The sequence below is a fragment of the Hyla sarda genome, unplaced genomic scaffold (assembly GCF_029499605.1).
Source record: "Hyla sarda isolate aHylSar1 unplaced genomic scaffold, aHylSar1.hap1 scaffold_456, whole genome shotgun sequence".
Lineage (NCBI taxonomy): Eukaryota > Metazoa > Chordata > Amphibia > Anura > Hylidae > Hyla > Hyla sarda.
In genome coordinates this window covers 59845-74206 of record NW_026610469.1, presented here as the reverse complement: position 1 = coordinate 74206, position 14362 = coordinate 59845, and the positions used below count along the sequence as shown (strand labels likewise).

General features: G+C 46.0%; 6 non-coding genes across 6 annotated transcripts; all 6 read left to right on the top strand.

The window, feature by feature from the left end:
• Positions 1-1686: 1686 nt before the first annotated feature.
• On the top strand, positions 1687-1877 carry LOC130335772 (U2 spliceosomal RNA). The gene has a single exon (XR_008877326.1). It is a non-coding gene; the product is annotated as a U2 spliceosomal RNA (small nuclear RNA).
• A 2128-nt stretch (positions 1878-4005) lies between these two features.
• LOC130335771 (U2 spliceosomal RNA) lies at positions 4006-4196 on the top strand. Its single transcript, XR_008877325.1, has one exon. It is a non-coding gene; the product is annotated as a U2 spliceosomal RNA (small nuclear RNA).
• Positions 4197-6285: 2089 nt separating this feature from the next.
• Positions 6286-6476, top strand: LOC130335770 (U2 spliceosomal RNA). Its single transcript, XR_008877324.1, has one exon. It is a non-coding gene; the product is annotated as a U2 spliceosomal RNA (small nuclear RNA).
• Positions 6477-8570: 2094 nt separating this feature from the next.
• On the top strand, positions 8571-8761 carry LOC130335769 (U2 spliceosomal RNA). The gene has a single exon (XR_008877323.1). It is a non-coding gene; the product is annotated as a U2 spliceosomal RNA (small nuclear RNA).
• A 2089-nt stretch (positions 8762-10850) lies between these two features.
• Positions 10851-11041, top strand: LOC130335767 (U2 spliceosomal RNA). Its single transcript, XR_008877321.1, has one exon. It is a non-coding gene; the product is annotated as a U2 spliceosomal RNA (small nuclear RNA).
• A 2094-nt stretch (positions 11042-13135) lies between these two features.
• On the top strand, positions 13136-13326 carry LOC130335766 (U2 spliceosomal RNA). The gene has a single exon (XR_008877320.1). It is a non-coding gene; the product is annotated as a U2 spliceosomal RNA (small nuclear RNA).
• Positions 13327-14362: the final 1036 nt, after the last annotated feature.

Genomic DNA, 14362 nt, shown 5'->3' with positions numbered 1-14362 from the left:
TTGATGGACATATGTCTTTTTTCGACCGTACTAACTATGTAACTATGTAACATAACATGGGGGGGGGGGGGGGGGGTCTCCTGGCTGTTCACACAGGTGTGTCATTGCTGTACATTGACCATGCATTGCTTCTGTGGTATTGCAAAGGCAAAGACAAATGCTTCCAGCCATCCATTGCACTAATGGATTGGTCATCAGCTGGCTGTCTATGTCCCGCATCAATATAGACCAAAGTACAGAGGGTTAGGCTATGCTATTGTGCACCTACCTGATGCATCAGAAGGTGCGAGGCCCTTGCTAAATTCTGTGCACAGACTTTGAGATCTATACTTTAGACTGTATCTAAACCTGCTCCAACATGGACTGACATTCTGGCCTACTTTCAGCCGATGCGACTTGTCTGTCGCTGAACAGTCGCTTTTTATGTATTCAGCACCTATGTATAATGTTGTAAAAATGCTCTAGAAGCTAAAGTCGCAGAAATGTCACACATATTTGGCCTGCAACTTTCTGTGCGACAAATTCAGACAGGAAAAATCAGTATAAATCCTTAGAAAATTATCCCCCAGTGTCTCCATCTGCTGGCGGTATTGAATAAGCATTGCTGCACTGATGGGGTATGCATTAGACGAAAAAAAAGAAGAAAAAGAAGAATAATACGCCCAGAAAAGAGGCGAAAAGGAGAAAAACGTAAAAAAACGTGAAAAAAAAGTAAGGAAGAGAAGGGAAAAAAAAGGTGGAAATGGGTTTAAAAGTGATTTCGGCGGAGAAATATATATATATATATATTATATATATATATATATATATATACGCGCACACACACACATATATATAAACGTATTCTCCGTTGAGATATTGCAGCCGCTGCTGTGTCCAGGCCCAGGAGCCTTAGCACTGTGCTGTGATGTCACTCAATACCACTGACATCACTAGGTGTAAACAACATCTCTCCTTTGCTGTGTATGTGACTATGGAGCTGTTTGGTGATGTCGTCTATTATGGCCTTCGTAGAAGCAACAGGAGATTGTTGCATCCATCTAGAACCCTCAGAACTACAGTGCTATGATGTCACTCACTTCCACAGGCCTTGCAGAGTGTAAACAACAACAACCCAGCTTTGTTGTGTATGTAACCATAGGGATTTGTGATGTCACCTAGAACCTTCACAGCAGCGACAGCTTTATGAGGAGCATCAGCACTGCTCTGCCTGAGCAGAACCATCACCGCCATAGGTTGTCAAATAACCCGGATTTAACCCACACAGGTAAGTCCAATGGGGTGCAGGCATGTCCTCTATGCTTACAGCTTCCCGTGGGTGTTGGTTTGATACCGTTTGGGGACAGCCAAGGAGGCATCTGCAGGCAACAAAGGTAGGTGTGTGCTTGTGTGTGTGTTTCCTATGCAGATCCTAAGCCCAGTGTCACATGCAAGTAGGAGGAGTAAGAAGGGTTCCTGGCAAATCCGGGTTATGGATTGCATTTAAAAAGGCCCCGTGGGAGTGCAATGGGCCCCTGTCTTGCTGCTTAGCAATAATGGTATGGGTTTAGGTTCTGCTGTGTGTACTGGTGGTTGACTGCCCCCCAGCCCAGAGTGTGCATGGAAAATTGTCTGGCAGCCTCCCTGACAGCAAGCAGTGATAGTGCCCATGAAGGGCACCTTGTTGGGCCCGCCCCTTTCACGGTTATCGCTTCTCGGCCTTTTGGCTAAGATCAAGTGTAGTATCTGTTCTTATCAGTTTAATATCTGATACGTCCCCTATCTGGGGACCATATATTAAATGGATTTTTGAGAACGGGGGCCGATTTCGAAGCTTGCTTCCGTCGCCCTATGCATTGACCCGATATGGCAGTATCTTCGGGTACAGTGCACCACCCCCTTACAGGGTTAAAAAGAAAGATTCCTACTTTCATTGCTACCTGCTTGCTGGCTAGCCAGCTAGCCAGCCCTGTGGGCCTTGCTGCTGCTGCAGCCAAAAAAACAAAAGGTGGTGCTGCTGCTGCTTCTGCTGCTTCTGCTTCTGCTTGTGTCTGGCCGCTGTTGGAGCGTCCAGGCACAGGACTTCTGCTGCTGCTGACTAAATGGCCTCCTTAATTGGATCATTTGAGTAGCCAGCACACCTTGTGCAGGTAGGGCATGACATGATAGGCAGCTGCCTTGATAGCGGGTGGGTGCTGAATGTTCCTAATTGACAAAATAAGATTAATGCTTATGAAGAAATATAAAATCTCATCCCTTCCCCAATATCGCGCCCACACCCCTACCCCTTAATTCCCTGGTTGAACTTGATGGACATATGTCTTTTTTCGACCGTACTAACTATGTAACTATGTAACATAATTTGGGGGGGGGGGGGGGGGGACGTCTCCTGGCTGTTCACACAGGTGTGTCATTGCTGTACATTGACCATGCATTGCTTCTGTGGTATTGCAAAGGCAAAGACAAATGCTTCCAGCCATCCATTGCACTAATGGATTGGTCATCAGCTGGCTGTCTATGTCCCGCATCAATATAGACCAAAGTACAGAGGGTTAGGCTATGCTATTGTGCACCTACCTGATGCATCAGAAGGTGCGAGGCCTTGCTAAATTCTGTGCACAGACTTTGAGATCTATACTTTAGACTGTATCTAAACCTGCTCCAACATGGACTGACATTCTGGCCTACTTTCAGCCGATGCGACTTGTCTGTCGCTGAACAGTCGCTTTTTATGTATTCAGCACCTATGTATAATGTTGTAAAAATGCTCTAGAAGCTAAAGTCGCAGAAATGTCACACATATTTGCCTGCAACTTTCTGTGCGACAAATTCAGACAGGAAAAATCAGTATAAATCCTTAGAAAATTATCCCCCAGTGTCTCCATCTGCTGGCGGTATTGAATACGCATTGCTGCACTGATGGGGTATGCATTAGACGAAAAAAAAGAAGAAAAAGAAGAATAATACGCCCAGAAAGAGGCGAAAAGGAGAAAAACGTAAAAAAAACGTGAAAAAAAAGTAAGAGGAAGAGAAGGGAAAAAAAGGTGGAAATGGGTTTTAAAAGTGATTTCGGCGGAGAGAAATATATATATATATATATATATATATATATATATATACGCGCACACACACACATATATATAAAACGTATTCTCCGTTGAGATATTGCAGCCGCTGCTGTGTCCAGGCCCAGGAGCCTTAGCACTGTGGCTGTGATGTCACTCAATACCACTGACATCACTAGGTGTAAACAACATCTCTCCTTTGCTGTGTATGTGACTATGGAGCTGTTTGGTGATGTCGTCTATTATGGCCTTCATAGAAGCAACAGGAGATTGTTGCATCCATCTAGAACCCTCAGAACTACAGTGCTATGATGTCACTCACTTCCACAGGCCTTGCAGAGTGTAAACAACAACAACCAGCTTTGTTGTGTATGTAACCATAGGGATTTGTGATGTCACCTAGAACCTTCACAGCAGCGACAGCTTTATGAGGAGCATCAGCACTGCTCTGCCTGAGCAGAACCATGACCGCCATAGGTTGTCAAATAACCCGGATTTAACCCACACAGGTAAGTCCAATGGGGTGCAGGCATGTCCTCTATGCTTACAGCTTCCCGTGGGTGTTGGTTTGATACCGTTTGGGGGACAGCCAAGGAGGCATCTGCAGGCAACAAAGGTAGGTGTGTGCTTGTGTGTGTGTTTCCTATGCAGATCCTAAGCCCAGTGTCACATGCAAGTAGGAGGAGTAAGAAGGGTTCCTGGCAAATCCGGGTTATGGATTGCATTTAAAAAGGCCCCGTGGGAGTGCAATGGGCCCCTGTCTTGCTGCTTAGCAATAATGGTATGGGTTTAGGTTCTGCTGTGTGTACTGGTGGTTGACTGCCCCCCAGCCCAGAGTGTGCATGGAAAATTGTCTGGCAGCCTCCCTGACAGCAAGCAGTGATAGTGCCCATGATCCCTGACAGCAAGCAGTGATAGTGCCCATGAAGGGCACCTTGTTGGGCCCGCCCCTTTCACGGTTATCGCTTCTCGGCCTTTTGGCTAAGATCAAGTGTAGTATCTGTTCTTATCAGTTTAATATCTGATACGTCCCCTATCTGGGGACCATATATTAAATGGATTTTTGAGAACGGGGGCCGATTTCGAAGCTTGCTTCCGTCGCCCTATGCATTGACCCGATATGGCAGTATCTTCGGGTACAGTGCACCACCCCCTTACAGGGTTAAAAAGAAAGATTCCTACTTTCATTGCTACCTGCTTGCTGGCTAGCCAGCTAGCCAGCCCTGTGGGCCTTGCTGCTGCTGCAGCCAAAAAACAAAAGGTGGTGCTGCTGCTGCTTCTGCTGCTTCTGCTTCTGCTTGTGTCTGGCCGCTGTTGGAGCGTCCAGGCACAGGACTTCTGCTGCTGCTGACTAAATGGCCTCCTTAATTGGATCATTTGAGTAGCCAGCACACCTGTGCAGGTAGGGCATGACATGATAGGCAGCTGCCTTGATAGCGGGTGGGTGCTGAATGTTCCTAATTGACAAAATAAGATTAATGCTTATGAAGAAATATAAAATCTCATCCCTTCCCCAATATCGCGCCACACCCCTACCCCTTAATTCCCTGGTTGAACTTGATGGACATATGTCTTTTTTCGACCGTACTAACTATGTAACTATGTAACATAACATGGGGGGGGGGGGGGGGTCTCCTGGCTGTTCACACAGGTGTGTCATTGCTGTACATTGACCATGCATTGCTTCTGTGGTATTGCAAAGGCAAAGACAAATGCTTCCAGCCATCCATTGCACTAATGGATTGGTCATCAGCTGGCTGTCTATGTCCCGCATCAATATAGACCAAAGTACAGAGGGTTAGGCTATGCTATTGTGCACCTACCTGATGCATCAGAAGGTGCGAGGCCCTTGCTAAATTCTGTGCACAGACTTTGAGATCTATACTTTAGACTGTATCTAAACCTGCTCCAACATGGACTGACATTCTGGCCTACTTTCAGCCGATGCGACTTGTCTGTCGCTGAACAGTCGCTTTTTATGTATTCAGCACCTATGTATAATGTTGTAAAAATGCTCTAGAAGCTAAAGTCGCAGAAATGTCACACATATTTGGCCTGCAACTTTCTGTGCGACAAATTCAGACAGGAAAAATCAGTATAAATCCTTAGAAAATTATCCCCCAGTGTCTCCATCTGCTGGCGGTATTGAATAAGCATTGCTGCACTGATGGGGTATGCATTAGACGAAAAAAAAGAAGAAAAAGAAGAATAATACGCCCAGAAAAGAGGCGAAAAGGAGAAAAACGTAAAAAAACGTGAAAAAAAAGTAAGAGGAAGAGAAGGGAAAAAAAGGTGGAAATGGGTTTAAAAGTGATTTCGGCGGAGAAATATATATATATATATATATATATATATATATATATATATACGCGCACACACACACATATATATAAACGTATTCTCCGTTGAGATATTGCAGCCGCTGCTGTGTCCAGGCCCAGGAGCCTTAGCACTGTGCTGTGATGTCACTCAATACCACTGACATCACTAGGTGTAAACAACATCTCTCCTTTGCTGTGTATGTGACTATGGAGCTGTTTGGTGATGTCGTCTATTATGGCCTTCATAGAAGCAACAGGAGATTGTTGCATCCATCTAGAACCCTCAGAACTACAGTGCTATGATGTCACTCACTTCCACAGGCCTTGCAGAGTGTAAACAACAACAACCCAGCTTTGTTGTGTATGTAACCATAGGGATTTGTGATGTCACCTAGAACCTTCACAGCAGCGACAGCTTTATGAGGAGCATCAGCACTGCTCTGCCTGAGCAGAACCATCACCGCCATAGGTTGTCAAATAACCCGGATTTAACCCACACAGGTAAGTCCAATGGGGTGCAGGCATGTCCTCTATGCTTACAGCTTCCCGTGGGTGTTGGTTTGATACCGTTTGGGGACAGCCAAGGAGGCATCTGCAGGCAACAAAGGTAGGTGTGTGCTTGTGTGTGTGTTTCCTATGCAGATCCTAAGCCCAGTGTCACATGCAAGTAGGAGGAGTAAGAAGGGTTCCTGGCAAATCCGGGTTATGGATTGCATTTAAAAAGGCCCCGTGGGAGTGCAATGGGCCCCTGTCTTGCTGCTTAGCAATAATGGTATGGGTTTAGGTTCTGCTGTGTGTACTGGTGGTTGACTGCCCCCCAGCCCAGAGTGTGCATGGAAAATTGTCTGGCAGCCTCCCTGACAGCAAGCAGTGATAGTGCCCATGAAGGGCACCTTGTTGGGCCCGCCCCTTTCACGGTTATCGCTTCTCGGCCTTTTGGCTAAGATCAAGTGTAGTATCTGTTCTTATCAGTTTAATATCTGATACGTCCCCTATCTGGGGACCATATATTAAATGGATTTTTGAGAACGGGGGCCGATTTCGAAGCTTGCTTCCGTCGCCCTATGCATTGACCCGATATGGCAGTATCTTCGGGTACAGTGCACCACCCCCTTACAGGGTTAAAAAGAAAGATTCCTACTTTCATTGCTACCTGCTTGCTGGCTAGCCAGCTAGCCAGCCCTGTGGGCCTTGCTGCTGCTGCAGCCAAAAAACAAAAGGTGGTGCTGCTGCTGCTTCTGCTGCTTCTGCTTCTGCTTGTGTCTGGCCGCTGTTGGAGCGTCCAGGCACAGGACTTCTGCTGCTGCTGACTAAATGGCCTCCTTAATTGGATCATTTGAGTAGCCAGCACACCTGTGCAGGTAGGGCATGACATGATAGGCAGCTGCCTTGATAGCGGGTGGGTGCTGAATGTTCCTAATTGACAAAATAAGATTAATGCTTATGAAGAAATATAAAATCTCATCCCTTCCCCAATATCGCGCCACACCCCTACCCCTTAATTCCCTGGTTGAACTTGATGGACATATGTCTTTTTTCGACCGTACTAACTATGTAACTATGTAACATAACATGGGGGGGGGGGGGGGTCTCCTGGCTGTTCACACAGGTGTGTCATTGCTGTACATTGACCATGCATTGCTTCTGTGGTATTGCAAAGGCAAAGACAAATGCTTCCAGCCATCCATTGCACTAATGGATTGGTCATCAGCTGGCTGTCTATGTCCCGCATCAATATAGACCAAAGTACAGAGGGTTAGGCTATGCTATTGTGCACCTACCTGATGCATCAGAAGGTGCGAGGCCCTTGCTAAATTCTGTGCACAGACTTTGAGATCTATACTTTAGACTGTATCTAAACCTGCTCCAACATGGACTGACATTCTGGCCTACTTTCAGCCGATGCGACTTGTCTGTCGCTGAACAGTCGCTTTTTATGTATTCAGCACCTATGTATAATGTTGTAAAAATGCTCTAGAAGCTAAAGTCGCAGAAATGTCACACATATTTGGCCTGCAACTTTCTGTGCGACAAATTCAGACAGGAAAAATCAGTATAAATCCTTAGAAAATTATCCCCCAGTGTCTCCATCTGCTGGCGGTATTGAATAAGCATTGCTGCACTGATGGGGTATGCATTAGACGAAAAAAAAGAAGAAAAAGAAGAATAATACGCCCAGAAAAGAGGCGAAAAGGAGAAAAACGTAAAAAAACGTGAAAAAAAAGTAAGAGGAAGAGAAGGGAAAAAAAGGTGGAAATGGGTTTAAAAGTGATTTCGGCGGAGAAATATATATATATATATATATATATATATATATATATATATATATATACGCGCACACACACACATATATATAAACGTATTCTCCGTTGAGATATTGCAGCCGCTGCTGTGTCCAGGCCCAGGAGCCTTAGCACTGTGCTGTGATGTCACTCAATACCACTGACATCACTAGGTGTAAACAACATCTCTCCTTTGCTGTGTATGTGACTATGGAGCTGTTTGGTGATGTCGTCTATTATGGCCTTCATAGAAGCAACAGGAGATTGTTGCATCCATCTAGAACCCTCAGAACTACAGTGCTATGATGTCACTCACTTCCACAGGCCTTGCAGAGTGTAAACAACAACAACCCAGCTTTGTTGTGTATGTAACCATAGGGATTTGTGATGTCACCTAGAACCTTCACAGCAGCGACAGCTTTATGAGGAGCATCAGCACTGCTCTGCCTGAGCAGAACCATCACCGCCATAGGTTGTCAAATAACCCGGATTTAACCCACACAGGTAAGTCCAATGGGGTGCAGGCATGTCCTCTATGCTTACAGCTTCCCGTGGGTGTTGGTTTGATACCGTTTGGGGACAGCCAAGGAGGCATCTGCAGGCAACAAAGGTAGGTGTGTGCTTGTGTGTGTGTTTCCTATGCAGATCCTAAGCCCAGTGTCACATGCAAGTAGGAGGAGTAAGAAGGGTTCCTGGCAAATCCGGGTTATGGATTGCATTTAAAAAGGCCCCGTGGGAGTGCAATGGGCCCCTGTCTTGCTGCTTAGCAATAATGGTATGGGTTTAGGTTCTGCTGTGTGTACTGGTGGTTGACTGCCCCCCAGCCCAGAGTGTGCATGGAAAATTGTCTGGCAGCCTCCCTGACAGCAAGCAGTGATAGTGCCCATGAAGGGCACCTTGTTGGGCCCGCCCCTTTCACGGTTATCGCTTCTCGGCCTTTTGGCTAAGATCAAGTGTAGTATCTGTTCTTATCAGTTTAATATCTGATACGTCCCCTATCTGGGGACCATATATTAAATGGATTTTTGAGAACGGGGGCCGATTTCGAAGCTTGCTTCCGTCGCCCTATGCATTGACCCGATATGGCAGTATCTTCGGGTACAGTGCACCACCCCCTTACAGGGTTAAAAAGAAAGATTCCTACTTTCATTGCTACCTGCTTGCTGGCTAGCCAGCTAGCCAGCCCTGTGGGCCTTGCTGCTGCTGCAGCCAAAAAACAAAAGGTGGTGCTGCTGCTGCTTCTGCTGCTTCTGCTTCTGCTTGTGTCTGGCCGCTGTTGGAGCGTCCAGGCACAGGACTTCTGCTGCTGCTGACTAAATGGCCTCCTTAATTGGATCATTTGAGTAGCCAGCACACCTGTGCAGGTAGGGCATGACATGATAGGCAGCTGCCTTGATAGCGGGTGGGTGCTGAATGTTCCTAATTGACAAAATAAGATTAATGCTTATGAAGAAATATAAAATCTCATCCCTTCCCCAATATCGCGCCACACCCCTACCCCTTAATTCCCTGGTTGAACTTGATGGACATATGTCTTTTTTCGACCGTACTAACTATGTAACTATGTAACATAACATGGGGGGGGGGTCTCCTGGCTGTTCACACAGGTGTGTCATTGCTGTACATTGACCATGCATTGCTTCTGTGGTATTGCAAAGGCAAAGACAAATGCTTCCAGCCATCCATTGCACTAATGGATTGGTCATCAGCTGGCTGTCTATGTCCCGCATCAATATAGACCAAAGTACAGAGGGTTAGGCTATGCTATTGTGCACCTACCTGATGCATCAGAAGGTGCGAGGCCCTTGCTAAATTCTGTGCACAGACTTTGAGATCTATACTTTAGACTGTATCTAAACCTGCTCCAACATGGACTGACATTCTGGCCTACTTTCAGCCGATGCGACTTGTCTGTCGCTGAACAGTCGCTTTTTATGTATTCAGCACCTATGTATAATGTTGTAAAAATGCTCTAGAAGCTAAAGTCGCAGAAATGTCACACATATTTGGCCTGCAACTTTCTGTGCGACAAATTCAGACAGGAAAAATCAGTATAAATCCTTAGAAAATTATCCCCCAGTGTCTCCATCTGCTGGCGGTATTGAATAAGCATTGCTGCACTGATGGGGTATGCATTAGACGAAAAAAAAGAAGAAAAAGAAGAATAATACGCCCAGAAAAGAGGCGAAAAGGAGAAAAACGTAAAAAAACGTGAAAAAAAAGTAAGAGGAAGAGAAGGGAAAAAAAGGTGGAAATGGGTTTAAAAGTGATTTCGGCGGAGAAATATATATATATATATATATATATATATATATATATATATATATATACGCGCACACACACACATATATATAAACGTATTCTCCGTTGAGATATTGCAGCCGCTGCTGTGTCCAGGCCCAGGAGCCTTAGCACTGTGCTGTGATGTCACTCAATACCACTGACATCACTAGGTGTAAACAACATCTCTCCTTTGCTGTGTATGTGACTATGGAGCTGTTTGGTGATGTCGTCTATTATGGCCTTCATAGAAGCAACAGGAGATTGTTGCATCCATCTAGAACCCTCAGAACTACAGTGCTATGATGTCACTCACTTCCACAGGCCTTGCAGAGTGTAAACAACAACAACCCAGCTTTGTTGTGTATGTAACCATAGGGATTTGTGATGTCACCTAGAACCTTCACAGCAGCGACAGCTTTATGAGGAGCATCAGCACTGCTCTGCCTGAGCAGAACCATCACCGCCATAGGTTGTCAAATAACCCGGATTTAACCCACACAGGTAAGTCCAATGGGGTGCAGGCATGTCCTCTATGCTTACAGCTTCCCGTGGGTGTTGGTTTGATACCGTTTGGGGACAGCCAAGGAGGCATCTGCAGGCAACAAAGGTAGGTGTGTGCTTGTGTGTGTGTTTCCTATGCAGATCCTAAGCCCAGTGTCACATGCAAGTAGGAGGAGTAAGAAGGGTTCCTGGCAAATCCGGGTTATGGATTGCATTTAAAAAGGCCCCGTGGGAGTGCAATGGGCCCCTGTCTTGCTGCTTAGCAATAATGGTATGGGTTTAGGTTCTGCTGTGTGTACTGGTGGTTGACTGCCCCCCAGCCCAGAGTGTGCATGGAAAATTGTCTGGCAGCCTCCCTGACAGCAAGCAGTGATAGTGCCCATGAAGGGCACCTTGTTGGGCCCGCCCCTTTCACGGTTATCGCTTCTCGGCCTTTTGGCTAAGATCAAGTGTAGTATCTGTTCTTATCAGTTTAATATCTGATACGTCCCCTATCTGGGGACCATATATTAAATGGATTTTTGAGAACGGGGGCCGATTTCGAAGCTTGCTTCCGTCGCCCTATGCATTGACCCGATATGGCAGTATCTTCGGGTACAGTGCACCACCCCCTTACAGGGTTAAAAAGAAAGATTCCTACTTTCATTGCTACCTGCTTGCTGGCTAGCCAGCTAGCCAGCCCTGTGGGCCTTGCTGCTGCTGCAGCCAAAAAACAAAAGGTGGTGCTGCTGCTGCTTCTGCTGCTTCTGCTTCTGCTTGTGTCTGGCCGCTGTTGGAGCGTCCAGGCACAGGACTTCTGCTGCTGCTGACTAAATGGCCTCCTTAATTGGATCATTTGAGTAGCCAGCGCACCTGTGCAGGTAGGGCATGACATGATAGGCAGCTGCCTTGATAGCGGGTGGGTGCTGAATGTTCCTAATTGACAAAATAAGATTAATGCTTATGAAGAAATATAAAATCTCATCCCTTCCCCAATATCGCGCCACACCCCTACCCCTTAATTCCCTGGTTGAACTTGATGGACATATGTCTTTTTTCGACCGTACTAACTATGTAACTATGTAACATAACATGGGGGGGGGGGGGGGTCTCCTGGCTGTTCACACAGGTGTGTCATTGCTGTACATTGACCATGCATTGCTTCTGTGGTATTGCAAAGGCAAAGACAAATGCTTCCAGCCATCCATTGCACTAATGGATTGGTCATCAGCTGGCTGTCTATGTCCCGCATCAATATAGACCAAAGTACAGAGGGTTAGGCTATGCTATTGTGCACCTACCTGATGCATCAGAAGGTGCGAGGCCCTTGCTAAATTCTGTGCACAGACTTTGAGATCTATACTTTAGACTGTATCTAAACCTGCTCCAACATGGACTGACATTCTGGCCTACTTTCAGCCGATGCGACTTGTCTGTCGCTGAACAGTCGCTTTTTATGTATTCAGCACCTATGTATAATGTTGTAAAAATGCTCTAGAAGCTAAAGTCGCAGAAATGTCACACATATTTGGCCTGCAACTTTCTGTGCGACAAATTCAGACAGGAAAAATCAGTATAAATCCTTAGAAAATTATCCCCCAGTGTCTCCATCTGCTGGCGGTATTGAATAAGCATTGCTGCACTGATGGGGTATGCATTAGACGAAAAAAAAGAAGAAAAAGAAGAATAATACGCCCAGAAAAGAGGTGAAAAGGAGAAAAACGTAAAAAAACGTGAAAAAAAAGTAAGAGGAAGAGAAGGGAAAAAAAGGTGGAAATGGGTTTAAAAGTGATTTCGGCGGAGAAATATATATATATATATATATATATATATATATATATATATATATATACGCGCACACACACACATATATATAAACGTATTCTCCGTTGAGATATTGCAGCCGCTGCTGTGTCCAGGCCCAGGAGCCTTAGCACTGTGCTGTGATGTCACTCAATACCACTGACATCACTAGGTGTAAACAACATCTCTCCTTTGCTGTGTATGTGACTATGGAGCTGTTTGGTGATGTCGTCTATTATGGCCTTCATAGAAGCAACAGGAGATTGTTGCATCCATCTAGAACCCTCAGAACTACAGTGCTATGATGTCACTCACTTCCACAGGCCTTGCAGAGTGTAAACAACAACAACCCAGCTTTGTTGTGTATGTAACCATAGGGATTTGTGATGTCACCTAGAACCTTCACAGCAGCGACAGCTTTATGAGGAGCATCAGCACTGCTCTGCCTGAGCAGAACCATCACCGCCATAGGTTGTCAAATAACCCGGATTTAACCCACACAGGTAAGTCCAATGGGGTGCAGGCATGTCCTCTATGCTTACAGCTTCCCGTGGGTGTTGGTTTGATACCGTTTGGGGACAGCCAAGGAGGCATCTGCAGGCAACAAAGGTAGGTGTGTGCTTGTGTGTGTGTTTCCTATGCAGATCCTAAGCCCAGTGTCACATGCAAGTAGGAGGAGTAAGAAGGGTTCCTGGCAAATCCGGGTTATGGATTGCATTTAAAAAGGCCCCGTGGGAGTGCAATGGGCCCCTGTCTTGCTGCTTAGCAATAATGGTATGGGTTTAGGTTCTGCTGTGTGTACTGGTGGTTGACTGCCCCCCAGCCCAGAGTGTGCATGGAAAATTGTCTGGCAGCCTCCCTGACAGCAAGCAGTGATAGTGCCCATGAAGGGCACCTTGTTGGGCCCGCCCCTTTCACGGTTATCGCTTCTCGGCCTTTTGGCTAAGATCAAGTGTAGTATCTGTTCTTATCAGTTTAATATCTGATACGTCCCCTATCTGGGGACCATATATTAAATGGATTTTTGAGAACGGGGGCCGATTTCGAAGCTTGCTTCCGTCGCCCTATGCATTGACCCGATATGGCAGTATCTTCGGGTACAGTGCACCACCCCCTTACAGGGTTAAAAAGAAAGATTCCTACTTTCATTGCTACCTGCTTGCTGGCTAGCCAGCTAGCCAGCCCTGTGGGCCTTGCTGCTGCTGCAGCCAAAAAACAAAAGGTGGTGCTGCTGCTGCTTCTGCTGCTTCTGCTTCTGCTTGTGTCTGGCCGCTGTTGGAGCGTCCAGGCACAGGACTTCTGCTGCTGCTGACTAAATGGCCTCCTTAATTGGATCATTTGAGTAGCCAGCACACCTGTGCAGGTAGGGCATGACATGATAGGCAGCTGCCTTGATAGCGGGTGGGTGCTGAATGTTCCTAATTGACAAAATAAGATTAATGCTTATGAAGAAATATAAAATCTCATCCCTTCCCCAATTTCGCGCCACACCCCTACCCCTTAATTCCCTGGTTGAACTTGATGGACATATGTCTTTTTTCGACCGTACTAACTATGTAACTATGTAACATAACATGGGGGGGGGGGGGGGGGGTCTCCTGGCTGTTCACACAGGTGTGTCATTGCTGTACATTGACCATGCATTGCTTCTGTGGTATTGCAAAGGCAAAGACAAATGCTTCCAGCCATCCATTGCACTAATGGATTGGTCATCAGCTGGCTGTCTATGTCCCGCATCAATATAGACCAAAGTACAGAGGGTTAGGCTATGCTATTGTGCACCTACCTGATGCATCAGAAGGTGCGAGGCCCTTGCTAAATTCTGTGCACAGACTTTGAGATCTATACTTTAGACTGTATCTAAACCTGCTCCAACATGGACTGACATTCTGGCCTACTTTCAGCCGATGCGACTTGTCTGTCGCTGAACAGTCGCTTTTTATGTATTCAGCACCTATGTATAATGTTGTAAAAATGCTCTAGAAGCTAAAGTCGCAGAAATGTCACACATATTTGGCCTGCAACTTTCTGTGCGACAAATTCAGACAGGAAAAATCAGTATAAATCCTTAGAAAATTATCCCCCAGTGTCTCCATCTGCTGGCGGTATTGAATAAGCATTGCTGCACTGATGGGGTATGCATTAGACG